Here is a 21,715-nt window from a genome sequence, read left to right as displayed (position 1 = left end):
TGAACCCAGAAAGCCTCAGGTCCTGAGGAATTCCAGGGTACCTCAGTGAACAAGGTGCTTCCTGCTGTGAAAGTGGTGGCCAGAAGGGCCCCCAGAGAACCCCGGTAATTTGACCACTGTTGCATTGTCTGGCAAAGCCAGAGCCCCTGAGTGGACCTTGGTCACCAGCCCACTCTGCTTACAGATCGGTTGATGGTGACCTCCTCCCCCACTGACAAGGCTGGCTGGCCACCGCATCAGGAGGTAACAATGGGCACTCATACTGCACCACTGAGATAAACCTCACCTTCCCTTGTCCTTCTGGCTCAATCTCTGATACTAGGAATATTATTTCATTGTTTGATAACTCAATTTTCCTGTTGACAAAGTATGTACCAGTTTCCTGCCTCTAGCTCACAATATTCCTGAAGAAGTTTTAGATACCTAAGAAAATGTTGCTACAAAAAGCTGAAGGATATTGAGAGTTTTAAATAGAATAAATGTAAGCACTTAGCAATGTGCCTGTACATAGTAAAAACCCAATGAATGTTAACTCCTCACTGTATGTTCTTGACACAGCACTTCACATATTACATAAATTTACTTACATTTTTGCTTTTTTACCCCCACCTCTCACTCTGCCACTCCAGTGCTCAGAATTGTGCAAAGTATACAACAGGTACTGAATAAATGTTGAATGAATAGATCAAGAAACAATTCAAGATTGGATCCCTGCCCTCCAGAAGTTTACTATCAAGTTGGCAGATAAGAAGACATTTACCCACAAGATAACTGGAATTATACGTGGCAGAAAGTAAGGGGCATGTGAGTTATATGCCTGGAGGTAAGAAAGAGGGGCTCCTGATCAAGTGGGAAAGGAAGGCTAATGGAGAAGGGGGTGGGGGTGGAACTTAAATTATTATCCCTGCAGTCGGGCAATGCTCAAAAAGAATGTCACTCCACACTCTGGTCACTCAAATGCTCCATGTTTCCTCTCCATCTTCCTGGTTTTAGCTTGGTAGGTAGCTGTATTCATGTCCTATTTCTGCTGTAACAAATTACCCTGTTTCCCCGAAAATAAGACCTAGCCAGACAATCAGCTAGGTCTTATGCATCTTTTGGAGCAAAAATTAATATAAGACCTCGTCTTATTTTACTATAATATAAGACCCGGTCTATAATATAATATAATATAATATAATATAATATAATATAATATAATATAATATAATACCGGGTCTTATATTAATTTTTGCTCCAAAAGACTCATTAGAGCTGATTGTGTGGCTAGGTCTTATTTTCGGGGAAACACAGTACCACAAACTTAGTGTCTTCAAAACAACATGAACTTACTCTCATAGTTCAGGAGGTCAGAAGTCCCAAGTCAGTTTCACTGAGCTACAGTCAAGATACAGAGAGCGCTGGTTTCTCCTGGAGGCCCTGGGAGAGAATCCATTTCCTCCCCTTTTACGATTTCTGTACCTTTTTCATTCCTTGGTTTTCTGCCCCGTCCTCCATCTCCAAAGCCAGCAGCTTAACATCTCCATTGCTTCTGTCATCACATCTGTGGTCAGATCCCTCTGCTGCTCTCTTGCAAGAATACTTGTGATTACATTTAAGACCCACTCGGATGATCCAGGATAATCTCCCGTCTCCAGATCCTTAACTTAATGACATCTGCCAAGTCCTTTTTGCCATGTAAGGTAACTTTCACAGGCCCCAGGAATTAGAACTTGGATATCTTTGGAGGCCATCATTCAGTCTCCCAGAGTAGCCAATAAAATAAGGGAGAGAGGAAGTACCTACCAAACGCTTGGATTTTTTCTAGTCCATCTTAGTACTGAATCCAGCAAATGTGTCAGTGAATTAAGACGCATACCTTTCATACTGTGTCTATTGTTAATCAGAATTTGCTCAACTTCTTCCGCTGAATTTCAGTTGAATGTGTGAGTTTGAGCTAATGATGTTTGCTACTGATGCTGTGGAAGAGAAAGATCATCAATATTTCCAAAGAAATAGAAATGTGAAGCAAAAACGATCCAATCAGAGATACTATGTAGGATGGGGGGTTCAGCAGACACCGGTACGAAATGCTCACCAAGGGAGTGAAGGCTTCAGGGTTCATTCTGGCTGGAGCCAGGCTTGTGGCTGTTTTTTCTCAGAAAAGGCAGCTGCTGACACTCCCCTCTTCCCTGAGAGAAATTTCCACAAACCATGGGGAGAGGGCCAAACGAGCAGTCAACCTGCACCTCCTGCGCTTGCAATAATAATCCTATTTCTTCGCAGTAGAGTTTGAGCCATTCAAATACACACAGAGAGAAATATGCTGATTATTATGAGATATTTGACAATTTTACGACTGGTTTTTGTACACACGTAACGTAGGGGGAATTTGATTGCTTTGCAGCATATTAAAAGTCTCCTTTTCATACTCTCCATAGTTCACTTTTCATGCTGTTTAATACCTCTGGCAACTTGTCTTCAAGGTAAAGATACAGCCCTATTTTCTGTTTTAAGTGTAATATCCACATCTCCTGCCAGAGGTGATATTCTACATAAATGTGGTCGCAATACTTATCACCAGCTTTACTCAATGAAGACAGCCACCCTGCCAGCTGTCACAGAAAACCACAACAATACAAGTTGTACATGTCACTAAGCTCTGCCCAAGTTCTAATAACATCATGTCTCCGTAGCTATTAATGCACTTCAAGGAGGGGAGGGGGCACAGAACAGTTTAAAATTATAGATAACAGGAGAAAAGTAAGTAGCATAGATAAAATGTGCGATGCGTGGGCTGTTCCCAAGTTGATGTTATATGTGTGGACAGGGAGTCTTGGCCTCTGAGTGGATAACTGAAACCAGGCTGCAGAGCTTCACATCCCCAGCTCTCTACCCAGTGAGCCCTACAATGCTTAAAAGGAAGGGATTCAAGTGCACAACTGCATTATTTATAATCAATAAATGGAGCTAAGTAAAGGCGTGGGTGTAACAGTCGTCCTTCTGAATCCCTTTGCCCTCCACACAGGGGTTGGAATAGCATCTTAAGGAGCGCCCTTTTCCTCTTCCCTCTTCCATAGACCCTTCCTGTCACATCCCTCAGCACTGAAGGATGTGCTTGCCATCTTTCTGGCCAAACCCCGATTCCTCATCTGGGAGCTTGGGGCACCTCAGGTGCAGGTCGCCTATGTGTGTGTGGAGCCCTGTCACACTGTCTATGGCTGTACTCCATCAAGGTTGGGCCCCCTGCCACTCCACGTGGCTCACTTGTTCTCCCCACTCCACTCAGCCACTACTTATCCTTCAGTAAGAGGACTCAAGCCCTCACCTTGTCCTTGAAGCCATCTTGATAACTCTCTAGTCAAAATTGGCTAGAAACTGGCCTTTCCCTTCCCAACCTTCTCACAACATACCATTGCCTTAACCTGTTGGATTATAAACATCAGTCACTTTTGTTTTGCTCACAGCTTTCAACTCTACTCCTTGAACCTCCCCCCTTTTTCTGCTCTGTGATGGCTTCCACTGAGGCATGTTGGCTCAATTCCATACCTTTCAGTCACTTTTCTTTAAACACTTTCTAAGATACAGCCCTGCTCCTTCTAAAATGTCCCCCTCATATTTGATGCACACCTCTCATCTCTTCCCATCCCTGACCTCACACGAGAGTGGAGCAGGGCAGGAGTCTTCTGCTTCTCAGACACCTCTCCCCCCCATCTTCCTTACATGCTTCTTCTGGTGTTGGTCCAGGACAACATGGGAAAAAGAGAGAGATGTCTCCTTGCTGCTCTGCTTGCGGCGAGTTCCGGTCCTCCAAATCTGCAGCGTAACTGCTTCCCTGCCTTGTTTTCTTGGTGCTCAGATGGTAAGGCTCTTTATGAGGCTAGCTTATCAACCCTTAGCTGATGACTTCTTACCAACTTCTCTGATGCACTTCCCTACACCACCAGAGATCTGCAGCCTGCAGCCTCATCTCTTTGGCCTCCATTTCTAGGTCCTGCAGGCACAACTGGGATCCTGCCTTCACACCTCTTTATGATTCTTCATGCCCTTGCCCCTTGTTGATACAGCCATCCCTCCCCGGACCCTTCCTCCATACCCCAGCAGTTGCCAGTGACTTGATAATTATCAGGATGACATGCATGGCTATCCCAGATTTTGAGAATAGTGGGTGGTTATGGCAGGCTTATGAGTGATGCTTCTGGAGTCTCCCTCTTGGCTTTGGGGTGGGAGGAGAAATAGCCCATTCTGTTGTAGGGAGTTGGTGAAAGGAGGAAGACCACTGCAGTATTCCACCAGGAGACCTCTCATTCTCTCCTCAGTCAGTCTCTATATTAATTTGGGGGAGTGGGTGGTGGTGATGGTGCCGGGGCTGATTCTGCTGAAATCCCACTCTTGCTGAGCCCTGTGGGATATATTTGGCCACTGCACTTGGCCGCTGTGTGTCCCTGAACAATGGGGATCATTGCACTAGGCACCCAGCTTTCTGTCCAGATCCTAGAATGGTGGAGCCCCAGTCTTCTGTCCCTGCATTTTTTGGCTTGTGACACTTGATAATCAGGTTGGTCACCAAGACAGCAGGAAGACTGGGGGCTGCCAGCTTGCTCCTTGCTTTTATGATCAGAGGTCAGCTATCTCCTCTCTCTCTGATGTTGACCATAGGATTGGATGAGTTGGGATCCATGGTTTATAACATTCAACTTCATATATTGTTATAATTCTCCGGAATAATCTCGTTTATATTACTTACATTGTTCTCAAGTCATTTTAGAAGGTGAATCTTGTCACCCCAATAAGGTACAAGCTGCCATGCTCCTTAAAGAATAAGTAGAATTTAGGATTTCTTTTGTTTCATGCACAGACCCTACCAGAGTGCTATACCCATAATACATAAGGACTAGATAAAGATTTGTTGACTTGAGTGGGTGACAATAAGAGCTATAGATACCATGAGCCTGTGTGGTGGCAATCTGTGGTGGCTGCCCACTGCCAATAGAACAAGACAAGGCCACAACCTCTGGGGTAAAGAGGACAGCAGCCTCATTTTACCTATGTGTCCACATCATACTCAAGATTAATTCTGTTCATCAAAAACTCAAACAATCCAGAATTAAAATCCAGATTCCTAGTATCAGGGAAATAAAACGTCAATACGATCGAATGCTTGCAATCCAGTTTCCTAGTATCAGGGAAGTAACATACCCATATGATTGAATGCTTGCCTTTTATTTTATTTATTTTTTTTTATTTATTTTTTTTTTTTATTTTTTTTTTTTGCCTTTTATTTTAAAAAATGATTTATTGTTTGCAACTCAGGATAGTGCCAGAGAGAATTAGGTACGGCAAGAAAAAAGTAAATTGCTAGCAGTTCTGGAAAAATGTTTGTTTTCCAGTTTTGAAATTTGAGAGATGGGGGTGGATTTTTTTGCTTTATTCTTTGGAAAGGGCAAAATAAGGGAAAATAAGGAATAGAGCCCTAACTAAAAGGGAAAAGTAACTTGTAGTAAAAATCTGAACGCTCAGGCTCATAATTCCTCAGGATATATGTGTGCTCCATTTTTTTCATGTTGATACCCTGTAGTTCCTAAATTCCAACATTCCATCAATTGAAAATATACCATCCACTTAATAATAGCTGTTTAGAACAAAGACACGTGACCACACTAATTCTTGATGTTGATCATAACATACTTTTGAATACTAACATGACAGAATTAAAATGTTGAAATGTTAAGATCAGTGCTGTGCTAAGCCCTTTAGTTAATCCTCTTAACAACCTATAAGATGGATACTGTCATCATCTATATTTTACTGATGAACAGCTAGCCCAGACAGCGAACGTGACAGACCTGGATTAAAGCTCAAGTCTAATCACTACAACGAACAGCCCCAGATTAGAAGCTCTATACGTAATAGGACCTCGTCAGTATCATCATGGGCTGGTCTACCTGAGATCTGACCATTTCTCACCACTTGCACCCCTATATCCCCAGTTCAAGTTACCTTCCTTTTCATGAAGATGACTGTAGCTTCTTTCTGATGGGCCTCTTGACTTGCATTTGTACTCCTACAGTCCATTATTTACCAAGATACCTGAGCAATCCTTACGAAGGCTACAACAGATCTTGTCACTCTTCAGCTCAAAATCCTGCAATGGCTCCATCTCACCCAGAAGTAAATCCAAAGTCTTCACCATGGTCCAGGAGGCCCTCCAGATCTGGCTTCTGGCTGGCCCTCTCCCTCCCTAACCCATTCCAACCTCACTGAATTCTTAACTCCTCTCAGATGCAGCAAAAGCCCCCAGGGCCTTTGCACTTGCTATTCCATCTGTATTGATCTTCCCCCAGATACTCAAAAGGCTCACTTGCTCTCTCACCTTCTTCCAGTCTGTCATGTTCAAAACTAATCAAAAAACATCCCTGCCCTCCCTCTTTAAACAACACCCTCTATTACTCGCTAACCCTTGCCTTGCTTATCTTCCCAGTAGGTTTTACCTCCTGATATGCTGAACATTGATTTATTTCTCTTTCTCCTTGTTCAAAAATGTCAGCTTCTTTAAGGCAAAGACTGTATTTTGTTCATTCCTTTAAACTCAACATCCAGAACAGTGCCTGGCACAGAGTGGGTACTCAAGGGGTGTTTGTTGAACAAATCCATCCATTCCAAATCACATCCGCCTTAATAGTTATGAATCCAAATACTATACGAGCATGATGCTCTCCTTGGAACTCTTTATTCTGTATAATCCTGATTCTGAATAATCACAATTAAATATGAAAAAGCTCTAATGCTGATAGTTTAATAATGAGACACACTTGTCCCCTAACTCCTGCTATATCATGGTTAGAACAGTGCACGATATTTTAGTAATAACACAGTCAGTCGATCGCCTCCCTGAGAAGGTGTCACTCTGCCTTATTTATACATCTGCACTTTCCTGGGCCTCAGCTCTCCTCCGTCAGAGGGGCAGTAACAGCCCCAGAGGAACCTCCGAGGCCTTCCTTTTCTCTTTGGACTTGGCTCTGCACTACCAACTCAGCTTCAATTTTAATAAAATTCTCTCTTGTTCTAAACTGAAGTGGAGACCATTTAATCGTTCTTTTGAGAAATAAGCATGCCAGTAAAAGGAACTTTTTAATCAAATAATTAATTTCTTTTTTCTGTGAAGGCAGAACAAGAAATGATGAAAAAATTCAAATATAAAATATTCCCTATTTCCATAAAAATAACTTCCGTTGTTCTTAAAACAAATCCCTGTAGTCTCTGCATGGCTGAGCCTCAGACTCACGTCTACAGCACAAAACACTTGTCTTCCTCCTTATCCCTTTTCCTTTCGCTGGCTGCTTTCCCATCTTGAAACGATGCCTGGATTATTCTTCCTGCTCTCCTCGTCCACCTTCCAAAATGCATAAGAAGCAGGTGAGACTCTCAGGCCACAAACTCAGGTGTGCAGGAATTATAGCATGGTAAAATTTTACTATAAAATTAACTTAATTTCAACTCAGGGACCCCTTCCTGCCAAGGTGACAGGAAATTTAACTTTCAGACAATACCGGATCCCTCCTTGCTCCCTCCTTGATGTTTGCATTGGGCCAAGGTTCCAGGGTCTTACACTCCCAAGGCAGCAGGAAGTGCTTCCCATCGTCAGTCATCTGTCCAGTGTTATCCCGGCTGGCCCTTGTTCCAGACCATATGGTCCTTGCCTCTGCTACTCTGAAGTCACTCGGGGAGCTTCAGAGATCTCAGGAGACCTTGGACATCCCTGGCTCGGGAACCAGTCTCTCTGATACCACAAGGCCATTACCTCTGAGATCCTAGTATGTTCTTTAGCTGCTATCAGAGAGCAAGTCTCATGGGGCCCATCCAGCAGAATCTCAGCGGAATCTGGGAAGTGCCTTTTCTCTCAAACATGACTCTCTTCAACGGACTTAGTATTTTGGAAACAAAAGACACATTTTCAGCAAATAAGAAAGCATAAGCTACTTGCTTGAATAAAAAAAGAAAGTGGAAAGAAGCAGGGAGAAACCATACATGTTAATACATATCTTTAGATGTTCTCACCACACCTGTCCTCATAACAACCAAATAAGAAGATCGCTTTTCTGTTCACGCATCTCAGAAAAAAATGTAGCTCAGTGTGGGCTGGAATGAGCAGACCTGGACTTGGGTCTTGAGTGGCCCTGCTACCTGCACTCTGAGGCGTTCAGACCCTCAGTCTGCTGCAGCTATTGAGAAAAGGACAGGGCAACTGGATGTGCCGTAAGAAGACTCAACCAGCTCCACCTGCACATCACGTTCTCTTCAAAATCCAAGTCACTGAAGGAGTCTTGGAACTGTTACGAATACATCACTTTCTAAATTGACTAATATAAACCTGTGAATATTATTTATCAATATAAATAATTTGTCCCCAAAGTATAGTTTGCATACAGGCATTCCCTTTTTATGATTAAATCTGTTTACCGCCATCAGGAACGTAGTTTTATTAACCACCTTACTTTCCTCGTCTCCTTTTTGGTAAAGGATTAAATGATGACTCGGGAATTACCATCTCACGCAGACCCACATTCTTAGCAGAAAACCAACAAAAAACAAAGACTCAAGCAGTCCCTGAACAACTTTTCCCCAGGACCCTGCACACAGCTGCCCTTTTCTCTTTTGGAACAACACAGTGCAGGGCCAGCTGATGGTTCTCGAGGACGGGCACACGCATTAGCGCCTGAACAAGACAAATGTTACAAGCATCTGAATGTCTGTCTTTACGTTGTCATTTTTGTTTTCTTTTTTCTTGTTGTAATACACGCAATTTGGGGGACCACTTTACATCCTTTTCTGTTACAAGATTGGGTGTAAGTAGATCTATTGGAAACCATGGGGGACAGCAAAGATAATTCAGGCTCTCTAGCAGCCAGGATTCCCGACTTCAAAGCAAAGAAGAGCCAACATGAATGTGAAGAGGACACGTCTGGCAGAGAACGAAGCGTGGACTGGAATCCAAGATCGTTATGTAATATAATGTAATACGATCCTACGATAATCCTTGAAGCTTATGAAAACTGGACCATTCAACCATCCATTCATCCACCCAACAAACTTTTACTGATCACCTACAACATGCCAGACATTGTGCTAGAACTGGGGATGATTAAAATATGAATATTCTAAAGCAAAAAAAAAAAATGTTTAAAAAAGACCTATCACAGTGATATGACCATGTGCTCAGAGAGCCTCATTTGTTCTTGTCCCATTTTTAATGACAGTAATGCCAATTATAATGGATAACAATCTGTACTATCTCACGCAATCTTCCAAACAACCCCATAAAGGATTACCAGGGCCATCTTACAGATACTGGGACACAGAGACGTTATTTGCTAGTAAAGACAAAGCTGGGTAAACAAATGCTGTAGTACCTTCGGCTACTATGTCATGAACCCACAGAGCCATTCACCACTACGACTCCATGTTATGTGTTTGCACCTTAAACACACACACACACACACACACACACACACACACACACACACACACCTTGCTGGATCAAATATGTATGAGAAATATTTGCCCCCCCAAAATCACCTTCTGGTACCTCCTTGAGTTATATATAAATTTACCTAGTCACACCTGAAGATGCACTTTTTCCCCTCCTTGATGCAGATTTCTAATAGCTTGAAGTACCAGAACTAAACAGTGGCTGATGAACTTGCCATCAGCCTGTGGATTCGGGATTAGCTCTGATCCTGAGCACACATTCTTTGTCTCATCAGGCTGCACCACCCTGTCTCTGCCCTGGTTTTCTGGGCAAAGTAAGGATGAAGGACACCAAGCACCTGGAGCATTCTACTGCCTCATTCCAACAAGGGAAAACAGAACCTGGTCCAGAAATGTCATTTGCAAATGTTAGGTTTCTTTCAGTGCTGATTCACTACTGGCATAAACATCTGCTGGTCACTCTAAGGAAAAGTAAGCTAGAAGCTGTCTGAGCTTACCATTGAAACCAAAAGTTTGATATTTTGGACTGCACAATATGTCATTAGGTTGTATTTTGGGCCTCAGTTGCTGTAACTGAAAATAGCCATAACACTCCTTGCTACCCCATTTCAGAGTTTTTCTCAAGCACAAAAATAATATTAATTAAGCTCTTTCAGTCCCTTGGTTTAAATGTTTAGATAGGCTATCAACATAAAGTAAGATTTGTTTTAGGGGCAAAGAATGTCATTCACATAGTCTGATAGTTAGCATTTGTCTTTTGTCAAATACTGTCCCCAAGATATTTCCATCTCAAAATAGGTACAGACCAGGCTAATCTCCTTAATAGGAATAACCAACAAGAAAAAGCATACACTAGCATTTTATGAATGCTTCCATTCCTAAAACTAATCAATGTTAAATTACGGTCAAATACTTTGCTCAATGTTATTGTCATGTGAATAGTATTGCCTTTCTGCTAAGAAACGAAACTGAACTAAACTTATTAAACTCATCACGTTTGTTTCATTAGTGGCCATCAATGACCTGTAATCAGGCACAGTTCATTAGTGGAATTAACATACAGACTTCAATTTGTTTGTTTTTATCTTCTGCTGTCAACATTAACCAACGTTCATTGTTGAAGTTGCATTAGGCCTAAGAAAAACATCTTCTCTGAGTTAGAATACAGTTCCTGTTGGTTGGTTATAGTTTGATGGACAGCAAGGGTTGGTGGGGTTCCTGACCTCACCTTCCTGACCTCAGTGTACTTAGTGTTTCCTGTTGCTCTAAATACACTGTCCTGTCTATATAAAGATGGTGACACTGAATTGAAATGCATGTGGCTCTGACTAGCCCGGTGAGGGATTCTACAACACCTTCCTTTCCTATTTTAGAATTCTTCCTCCACCACTGCATTCTAGCCCGTGCATTGCGCCCCAGCTGTAGAGTTCAGGGTGGTTTCACAGTCCACAGGCAGCTATGTCTCAAAGGGGTCATTTCCTCATTTCCTTTACTCAAGAACTACATCCCTTACAGCCTCCAGGAAACAATATCTGTCCATGAGAGATTGAATTATAGGCCAAGGTTGAGTTTTAACTCTTGACTCTCCTGATTTCTGTTCCAGTGAATCTTTTTTAACTTACTTTGATCTACAGCCGTTAACATTTCTCCCCAAATTTGATGCAATCTGGTATTTATTGCTTGCATTCCAAAAGAAGGTGTAGATTTAAATGATTTGGCTTCAAGAATATGATCTTTGAAACCCCATATTTGCAGCAGTGGTAGAGGAACTGTGAGGCTTTGGAAAGAGATGGAAAGAACAGAGCCACAATCAGCTTCCTCTATTGGTAGGTGAGACAAAAGTCCACAGAGGAAAACGGCATGAGATTTAAATTGAAAATTTGTGTCATTTGAAAATTTATGAATAAGAATAAAAAGGCTTTTTGTGATTAAAATAAAATGACTGGCCAACCTAATGGATTCAAGAGAGTAGTATTTAATAGATGGGTTTGGAAAAAGAATTTTACATCCCTGCAAGAAACTCTTTCTTTCCTCCCCCACATCACTGCTATAATGTTAGTAAGGCAGGGACAGCATGAATTTTGCAGGAGAGTAAAGTTCTGTCATATGATTTGCACAGAGCCTCACAGGGGCATCACACCAGGATGAAAAGTGGGCTGGGAAGGAGGGTGATTCCGTATCTCGTTGATTAGTCATGAAAGTTGGAGGTAGGTACACTTGTTAAGCCAAAGGAATTTTAATTATAACTTGATCTTTATGGTTATCCATTGATTTGTATTAATGTGCACCTCCAAATCTTCTAATTTGTATTTAGGTCTCAAAAGCAAAAAAAAAAAAAAAAAAAAAAAGGAAAACGCCAAAAGGGATATTCGTAGTTGTGCTACATTGAGGGGTCTAAGGAACAGAACAGATTCAGGCACTATGTAGCTGCCATTATATAGTAATTGCCAAGGTCAAGAAAAAACTGTTTAAACTTTTCCACACTGGAACTACACACTGTAAACAGAAATTTTTATTCTGATTCCAAACCTAAGCTGTGGCCTTACACACAGAAATCCCCAGCGCTCTGCATTTTCAATGACCTCATTATTGCTTTAGTGGTTTTGCCTCACCTGAATATTTCTTAGGTGCTAAGAAAGGGATGAGGATGTAATGTTTGATACTTTGGGATTCCTTTAACTCTCCCTTCTCTTTTGTAACATATTTGCATGATATGTGTGGTAGGCTATATAACAGCCCCTGAAAGATATTCATGTCCTAATTCATGAAACTTACGGATAATATTACTTACGTAGTAAAGGGGACTTTGCAGATGTATTCATGTTAAAGATTTTGAGACGGGGAGACTATCCTTGACTATTCAGGGGGGCCCAATGTTATCACAGGGTCCTTATAAGGGGACCAAAGTGAGAAAGAGATGTGAAGACAAAAGCAGAAGTTGGAGAGATGTGCTTTGAAGATGGAGGAAGGAGCCACCAGCTGAGAAATGCAAGTGGTCTCTAGAAGCAGGAAAAGGGAAGAAAATGAATTTCTACCCAACAGCCTCCAGAAGAAACACTGCCCTGCCAACATCTTGATTTTAGACTTCTGATTTCTGGACTGTGACAGCATAAATCTGTGTTGTTTTAAGACACTAACTTTGTAGTAGCTGGTTGCATCAGCAATAGGAAACTACTACAGTGCGAAATGGGCAGATTTGCTTCTTAAGGATACTTGTTGTATCCTCTTTTAAATCATGTCATGTTTTTGAAATGGGACCACAGAAGGTCCTGAAGCCAGCAGAAAACATCTGGTGGAATCTGGAGTCCTCAGGCAAGTATGCACTTGGCTTCTCTCTTAAGGAATGATCCTGTGCTCCTATAGACTAAGAGATCCAACCCTTCTGATTTCCAGGAGATTGCTTTTGGAAACTGAAACCTTAAACTTCTTCCTTGAAAATGAAAGACAAGCCATTATTGAGTGGGAAGTTAGACCATGAACTTTCCAACACCCACTCTCAATTTGAGTCTCTTTACCATAGTTCGTTTATTTTCTCTTTATTAAAACTGACCATATATGTTTTCTATCAAGATGAAAACCCTCTGGAATCAGACTTAAGATTTCTTCCGAGCATTTCCAGTCTTTTCAATGAATGCAAAGATTCCGTAATGCAGAAGTACTTGTGCATGCATATTGAGGTAGGAACTGGAGTGGTAGAGAATCAAAAGGTTTCTTTTCATCAGATGCCTCAGAGGAATCCGCTGCTGGTTCTTGAGCTGAGAGAGAAGTATTAGGTTGGTGCAAAAGTAATTGCGGTTTAAAAAATTAAAAATAATTGCAAAACTGCAATTACTTTTGCACCAACCTAATAGCACTCATTAAAGCCATTTTATTTACACAGTTGATTTTTACAACAAGCTTATTGCTCTGGTCTTAGGCCAAATATACTAACAACAAAATCTCAATAACATAAAAACTAAGTTTCAAGTGGAAACTTATTTCAAAGAGACGGGAAAGAGGGTGCTGTATTAGCATCTGTTCTACAGGAAAAAGCTCGCTGCTTTTCTTACGTAAGAGTTCTGTTAAACCAAATGGGCTTTCCAGTAGATACAAACTCATCATGAAGAGCACGGTGCTTGGAATTTCCTGCAGCTGAGTCCCTGCAGGGGCAGCCTCCTGGAAGACGGTAATTACCGATACAGAAAACTCCTCGTTAATAATACTAGTCATGTACAGCTGCCTTTATACTTACACCTGATAGATTAAAAAAACAAAAAACAAAAAAAAAACTTCTCTATAAGAGTATATCAAAAGGCAAATTAATCATATTTAAGCTGTTAGTTTTTATGTGCGTATTCAACTACCATTGAAACCTATATACCAAATTTGACCTTTTCATGATCCTTCATGAATGGGACGGAGTGCCCTCCCATGTCGAATGGGCTTGGGATCCTCTGCGTGTCACTCCCTTGCCTCACTGCTGTGCCCCTGCTTTCTCACCCCTCAGTCTTCTATCTTCACTTTCCAACCTGACTTGACTGTTAGAGTCTAGACAACAGTCAAGAATTCTAAAAACCCTCACCTTACGGCTTCCTCTGAGGATTTCAGAGCTTAATGAATGGTCCCAATTCTTAGAAAGAAGAGCCAAATTTTTTCATGACTGCCGTGAAAGGAAATTACACAATATTTCTTCAGGGGCCTTTACAAGTAGTTGCTGCACAGTGCAAATTGGAAAAACAGGACAGATTTCTCATGAGGGCTGGACCAGATGGCCTGTGAGGCTGCTCTCAGAGTCTTCCCTCACTGTCAATTCCAAGAAAAAAAAAAATCACTGCTGGGCTTTTGTTTTGGTTTCCAATCTGAGTAACTGAAAATCAGCCTGCAATGAGGATTTTTAAATGTATTTTGCTTCTGAGCTCTAGGAGCAAGATGTCAAAGTAATCTCTAAAATCATGAAGAAGAGTAAAGTATGCTCAACGCTGAAGACCCCAATGAGCATTTCTTATCCAGGACTGACTTGTAACACTTTCCGGTCATTTGTGCCCACAGTTTTGCAGCTCTTTCTAAAACACCAGTTCTTTACAAATTGTGATGCTAATTACACGATCATCTGGAAATTAATTTATGTCCAGCTTCAGAACATGTGCAAGTAGAGGGCTCCTGTGGGGACGCTGTGGGGTCCTCACGACTCTTCAGGAGATGAAGAAAGCTGGTCTGGCTCTCTCAGTGCCTATGTCATGGCTTTGCTTCTTCTAAAGAGAAAAGCTCGAACTGCAACCTGTGCATATGTATAGAAGGGAATTGGTCCTTCTAGAAGCATTGCATGCCCTGTGCTTCTTTCCTAGGTTGAAAAAGGGAACATAACCAAGAAGTTGCAAGGTAGAAACTAAAGGAGTGCAAGGAATCCTACTCATGGAGTCAGGAAACCTGAAATTGGCCTTAACCGTCCCATCGGCAGCCTGAGAAACTCTCACCAAAGAACTGGCCGTTCGTATAAAATAATGTGAGTGAACTAGATGGCATCTAAAGTTTCCTCCCTGCTAACCTCCATGGCTCAGTCATTTCTAGTGACCACATAGGATTAATCATTCTCAATAGTAAAATGGAAATTTGAAAGACTTTTGCCTTAAATTTCTCAGTCTCTATCACTCTATTCTCAATTCTCAAAAGAGTGGAAAACTGTTGACAATGATGTTTTTTTAAGCATACAACGTGATTAATTTGCAACATCGAATCATTTTTTATTATGTCTAATAACTATCAGAATGGCTTTGAAATTCTTGCAGTAAAAGTATGAATTGATGCTAGTGAATTCAGTTCTTCTCATAAAGAGGTTTTTCCTCTCCTACAAGGAGCTTTGAAGAATACTCAGAGAAACCAAGAGTTCTATATTTTGATCAGATTCACTGGACCCAAACCTCATACTACTCAGGAATCAATATACTAATCAATATACTAGTGCTGGACCATAAATTGGGTGAAATAAATTTGAAGAACCAGTCAAATTTATTAATCTGATTTTCCTTTTGAATTTAATGTGATTTGTTCCCTCCTTCTCTCAGAACATTTCTCAAATTATCACAAGTTGAAATGTTTGGAGAACATTTTCTAAAAGGATATCTCTAAAAATGAGTGTACTTCTAAAGGGGGTCATTGAGTGGACTTGAGATTAAGGATTCCATCTGTAACAACCCTATGGACGAGTGCAGCTAGAAAACGAGCTGTTTCTGAAAACACTTTGGCTGGATTCCTTCACTTGTACATGCGTGCGTACACATACACACACACACACACACACACACACACACACTTCCAGAGCCATGAAATGACGTGTGCCTAGCAACTTCCGGAGGCTCCCTCTCCTCCTACCGTTTTCTCACCATCCCATGAATGCCAGACTTCTGACTGGTGCCTTGCAGAGGTGGAATAAACTCTATGAGATTGAATCAGCAACTAATTTTCAGGAAGGTTTCTCCACCTCCCCATTCTCAGCATTTTGCTCTGAAGAAGAGAGTGAAAGCCCACACCCATAGGAGTCAGTGGGAATGACAAATGTATTCTTTACCAGAAAAAAGGCATTTTAAATAACAAGCTGCTCTCTTCTCTGGACTAAAGTCAAATATTTCTATTTGAAACACAGCCACAGAGTTGGCTCTTCTCCTCTTCCTCCACTTCAGCCCACCTATTTCCTCCCACTTTCCCCCCCGTATGGAGGCTCACACACACACACTCACACACACACACACACACACACACACACACACACACAGTCACACACACTTGGTGCCTTTTACGTAATCAGCTGACAAGATTGATTTTACTTCTATTGCTTTGATTCAAAATCTGCCCACCATTCGTGGGAGGTAAAGAACAGTGGATGAGATGTGCGCTTTAATAAAAAGGCTGGGAAAGGAATGCATGGGAAAAGCATCTGGTCTGAGTCTTTTCTATGGAATGTTGCTTCTATATAGGAAAACAGAGAGTGCTATGGAATTCAACACAAAGTCTCTTGTTTCAAACTTACAACTCTAAAGCTTGTATTTGGACCAACTTCCAGATTAAGCCTCTCTTAACAGAACTTCGTAATCAGAGACCCTGATAAAAAATTCATAATGGTTCCACCAATGTTGATGTTTACTTTGTGTCTAAATTGCTTACCCTGACCTCCAGGGTGCCATAATCTGACCCCTCTTTACCTCTACAAGATGCTCTCTCACCACGTCCCTGCATGAGCCCTCTGCCCTATTCCATTGTTTCTCACCACCCCATGCAGTCTTTGACACATGCTGCATCCCCCTGCTACAGTCGGCTGTCCTTCTTCTCTGTGCTCTTCTTGGTATTTCTCCTTCCTCAATACCAAGCTCCACTGACCTTTCTCATGAAACTTATCCCTGACTCCTACAGCCCTTGGTGAATGAGGTCTCCTCAAACTACAGCAACTGTTCTTTGTTTTACTTAACATATGCAGCCATTTTGTGTAGAAAACTAGTCCGATTAAACTATAAGCACTCAAGAGAGGACTCTCACTCTCTGTATCTCCAACAATTAACAGAATGTCCTACATATATAGTCATTTCTCAAGCAGTTATTGAGTAGCTATTATGTGCCAGGTGCCAAGTTTAGACTCTGGTTTACAGAGATGAATAAAATCTAGACCTCGTGCTGCTCATGGACTAATGGGGAAGACACAGATGCAAATAGATAATAGCAACACTATGCAAGCAATCATTTCCATGATTGCATAACAGAAGTAAGAACCAGATGCAGGGAAGGCATTAAGAGAAAATATTTAATGCTCTATGGGATGGAGACAAGAAAAGTTTCACAGAGAAGATTATGCTAGAGTTGCGTCTTGGAGGATGCATACCTAGGAGTTCACCTGACTGACCAAGAGGGGTAGGACAATTCCAGAGCAGAAAGACCAGCATGGAAAATGACACAGAGACATTAAAAATAACAACAAAAAAGCCCCAAGAAGTTTCAGCCCTCTCTCGATTAGGCACTTCTCATAAAGCATGAGGTTGGAGGTAAGATGAGAAAACAAAGAGTAGTGACTGAAAAGCATGATGGAAGCCAGACCATGAAGGAACTCAGGTACCATTTAGGTAGTTTGGATTTTATCTCCTGAGCTACTGAGTGGCATTGAAAGAATTTGGAAATAATGTTATAATCTGACAGCACCAATTACATGCTAAAAATAATGATTACGACAAACTGATTGTCCTTCAATGGATAAATGATTAAAAAAACAACAACTGTGGAACATCCATAGCATAGAACACTACTCAGCAATAAAAAGAAATGAATTATTGATACACGCAACAATTTATCAGTTTTGATGTTGTGCTCGAGTTATGCAAGATGTTATCACTGGAAAAAACTGGATGGAGGGTAAATGAAAATTCCCTGTATGTGTGCATGTGTGTGTGTATGCGTGAATTCCAGAATATATAGTTATTTCAAAAAAAATTTAAATGATGACAATAATGATAACGGTTAGCCTAAAAAAACTGGAAAAAGAGAAGTTTTTAGTGGAATTAAAGATTATTGCTCAGACAATATTTCTTCTTGTAAAGAATTCTCTTAAGAATTTCAAAGCTTGTTTTATGTAACCATACAGCACAAGGTTACATTGACATGGATGTATATGTTACAGATAAAATTTTTCGCAATGAAATTGAGTTCATCAATATTGAAATTATTCTATAGTTAAAGTAACAATTTTAGAATGGGGGTGGGCGTAGCTTATCAGCACAAATGTGCTCAATTCTGAATGACAAAAGCTCTGAGATCATGTCAAACACTAGTAGCTGGACCATTCTAAAAAGTTATTTAAAAAAATAAATAAATAGATTAATAACACCCGACCAACGAAACAAGCAAAAACAACCAAACAAATCTGACTTAACTTCTGTTTTAAGTGATTTGGTTTTCTTAGGATGAAGGGTTCATGTATGTGTCTACATCTATCATATCTACATTTATCATGTATATGGTTGAAGATGGTACATCAAACTCTAACACAGTGTGATGAACTCTGAGATTAAAAACACATGTAAAAATACCATAAATTCTCATGCATTAAAAAAGCACAAATATAAAAACTAGAAGGAACAAAATAGTCCTATGTTATTTACATTCAGGATAGTCCCCAGGCTAAATGTTAAGTGAAATCTTGTTCTCTTGGGCTGACAGTATCATTTAAGTAGCAAATTGTCCTAGTGGATTTTTTTCATCCTCAGCCTTGAAACAACAGCAAATTTTATGCAAAAGTCTTGCACAATGGTAGTGTGGATCTAACAGAATTTATATGCTTCACACAAGTATATATTAATTTTTTCTAAAATCCCAAGTTCATGAGTTTTTGATTTATGAATGGTAATCATAGACTATGATATGAGTTGGGCTTTAAAAATCGTAAGGCATTATATCAGTAGAAGGCATTCTACTAGTTTACCAGGGTTATAAGTACGTCCTCAATGGCCAAGTAGCACCTTACAGCAGAATTGGAACCTGAAAGAAGTCTTTGGGATGGCAAAAACAGGTGGCAGATATGGGCACAATTACTCATGCCTCAAGATGTAACCATAATCCTGGAACTGAGGACAATATGGCAGCCTCAAAATGGATAAACCAAGAAGGCCCAGACATGACTATCTCCCCCCAAAATATAGCCTTTATAAGAAAATGTCTCACGATAGATTATTATTTGTTTGTTTTCTTATTCATGGTCTGTTTCCCCAACCTGAATGTAAGCCCCCAACCTTGCCTGGGTTCTACATCTTTGTGTACCCAGTTCTAGTAGAGTTCCTGGTGCAGAATAGATGCTCAGTATATATTTGTTGACTAACTGAATACTTCTTCACTCTATAACACTGCTTTTAACAATATTTGAGTGGTAGACACTCCGAATTCTGATGAAAGCTATGAACACTCTCTTCAGAAAAAAAAGTGCACAAAAAGATAATGATCTTGATTTCCTATAGGGTTCATGGATCCAGATTAAGCTATGCCTATGGAAATCATGTTTTAGGATGAGACTATTATTTTAAACACAATCAGCCACTGACTTTCTATTCTAGTTCCTTCAGGCATTTTCCTGGTCATTTACGTAAGCTAATTACCTCCCCAACTCTATAGCATTATTTTTTATGTTTTGCTATTTATCATTGATTAATAGTCATACATGCACATTAAATTTTGGTGATATCAATTTCAAAGAAAAGGATAATTAAGCTAATAAAAATATTTCTATTATTTTTTATAAAGTGTATAATTAGTCTCTCTCTCCACCTGCCTCTCTCTGCCTCTCTTTTTCTCTCCAACACTAAGGAGTCTTAATGTACACTTGGCATAATCTCATAATCTCTTTCCTAAAGGTCACCCTGAGTGGAATTTGAAAAAGAGAGGGTTTAAGTCACAAACACAAAACCACCTGCCTGATATAGATGGAATGGTTCAGAATCAGAGGGAGAGTGGAGGTAAGGTATCTTGTCCAGTCACCATAAACAGCAAATTGTATAATTGAATTCAAAGTATACAGAAGACCACCTATGGCTAACATTTTGTAGAAAAGAGCTGTCCTTAGTTACCAGTAATGAAACATGCCCAAGTGAATCTTGCCCACTGAACTTTTGGCAAGGGGAGACAATTATCATCCCATCTGAGCTGAGCTGTAAGTTACCAGCAAACCCTTAATGGAAATCTCCTGCCTTCTAAAAGCCTTCATTAGACCAAATTCTTCCAGTACAATGATCCACAAGCAACTATGAAACTCTGCCACAATAAATGAAGGGTGTTACTTTTTATTTCTTCTGGTTTACAAAAAGAAAGTTCATGGTGCTGCTAAAGTGCCGAAGGCCACAATCCAAATCACCTTTGTGATCTGCTTTAACCCTGAGTGTCCTATTCCTAGGGCCCCGCCAAGGAAGGCAGAGAGCAGTTCATCTCCATCTCAGCACCTGAACTGCGTCCACAGGGCAGGGGTTGGGTGTGTGCCACAGAAGCAGCAATAGAAGATGCCAACGCACTCCATACTGCAGTCTCAGTCAGCAAACTGTCCTTGTGGGGCCCTACTCTCCTTCATGAAAATATTGGGAAAAGCAGAGACACACAGCAGACACTTCAAAGAGGTGGCTGGAGTCAGGCTGCTTGCATGGTACTGAGGTTGGAGCAAAGAGCTTTAGCTATGGTTTTTAATGCTTGGACACCCCCCACTCACAGCTTTCTTTCTTAATGGCTCAAAAATACATCAAAACAACAGTGCTTGGAGTTTTTGCAATGAGAAGCTGTCCTGTAACTCTGCAAAGAAACTTTTTCAAGGACAAGTTTTCTAGAAATTGTTTTAAATGCTTATTTCAAAAGCCCCACATGGGAAACGGTCTTAGGTGCGCATTGTTTTAATTGCATTAAGTTCTTTCTATTCTAAAATCTGGTTCCTAGGAAAGATGCTGGATAGTTAAATGTAAATCGTTGACAGAATCCTATATGCAAATTAGAGTAACCAAAGCCTTCGGAAGATGCATCATTAGCTTTTCTCCGCTACATCTGCAAACACTTTTAGAGATTAGAAGCATAATAGTTTAAAAGAAATAAAGTCAGAAAGGCTTAGTACAAAGCAGACATAATGAGGAGGCAGGAGTCACATAATTGAATAATGAAATTTTCTACTTATCAAATTTAAGTCATTCCCTGTTAAAGAGAGCATCAACTATTACCAGGAAGATTTCCAACTATGGAAAACAACATAGAGGGAGAGGGAGCTTAAAATTTTATAAGGAAAATAGTTGTATTACAACAACTGACTTTTTCTCCATGTTTCACAACACGGCCCACATTTATTTCGAGCAGTAATTTAGATTTTAATATGTCAGTGTTCAATCTAATTTGCCATTTGGGGGGGTTCTTCCTGCAACAAAACTTCCTCAAAGGCTTGCATTGCATTTGTTACCATGGTCTTTCAAAAGATAAATAAGAATGCAGGACTAGATGGGAAACTATTTTTAATAGTGTAATCACAGAAACTACAGTCTGTACCATAAAATAGGACAATCACATTTGCTGTTGAAAAACTACCCTGATCTCAATACCAGTTTCCAGCAGTGTATTATTCTCCGCAGACTGGAATTCATACAGCTTCTAAGGTGTTCCTAATACTTTAGAATGCACAAAATAGGCCACATTAAAAACTAAAATAAAAAAATCCTACACACACACACACAACACAACACAGCCACCTTGGGTTTTCCACCCTGCTAAAGAGCTATTT

At 40.5% G+C, this 21,715-nt stretch overlaps 1 protein-coding gene across 3 annotated transcripts in view; it reads right to left on the bottom strand.

Moving 5' to 3' along the window:
* KCNAB1 (potassium voltage-gated channel subfamily A regulatory beta subunit 1) overlaps window positions 1–21,715 on the bottom strand; it is a 365,847-nt gene that overhangs the window by 211,729 nt on the left and 132,403 nt on the right. The window lies entirely within an intron of this gene.

This window comes from Rhinolophus sinicus, linkage group LG01 (assembly GCF_036562045.2).
Source record: "Rhinolophus sinicus isolate RSC01 linkage group LG01, ASM3656204v1, whole genome shotgun sequence".
Taxonomy (NCBI): Eukaryota; Metazoa; Chordata; class Mammalia; order Chiroptera; family Rhinolophidae; genus Rhinolophus; species Rhinolophus sinicus.
The sequence above is the reverse complement of the archived record's forward strand: the minus strand, read 5'-3'. Positions and strand labels throughout refer to the sequence as shown.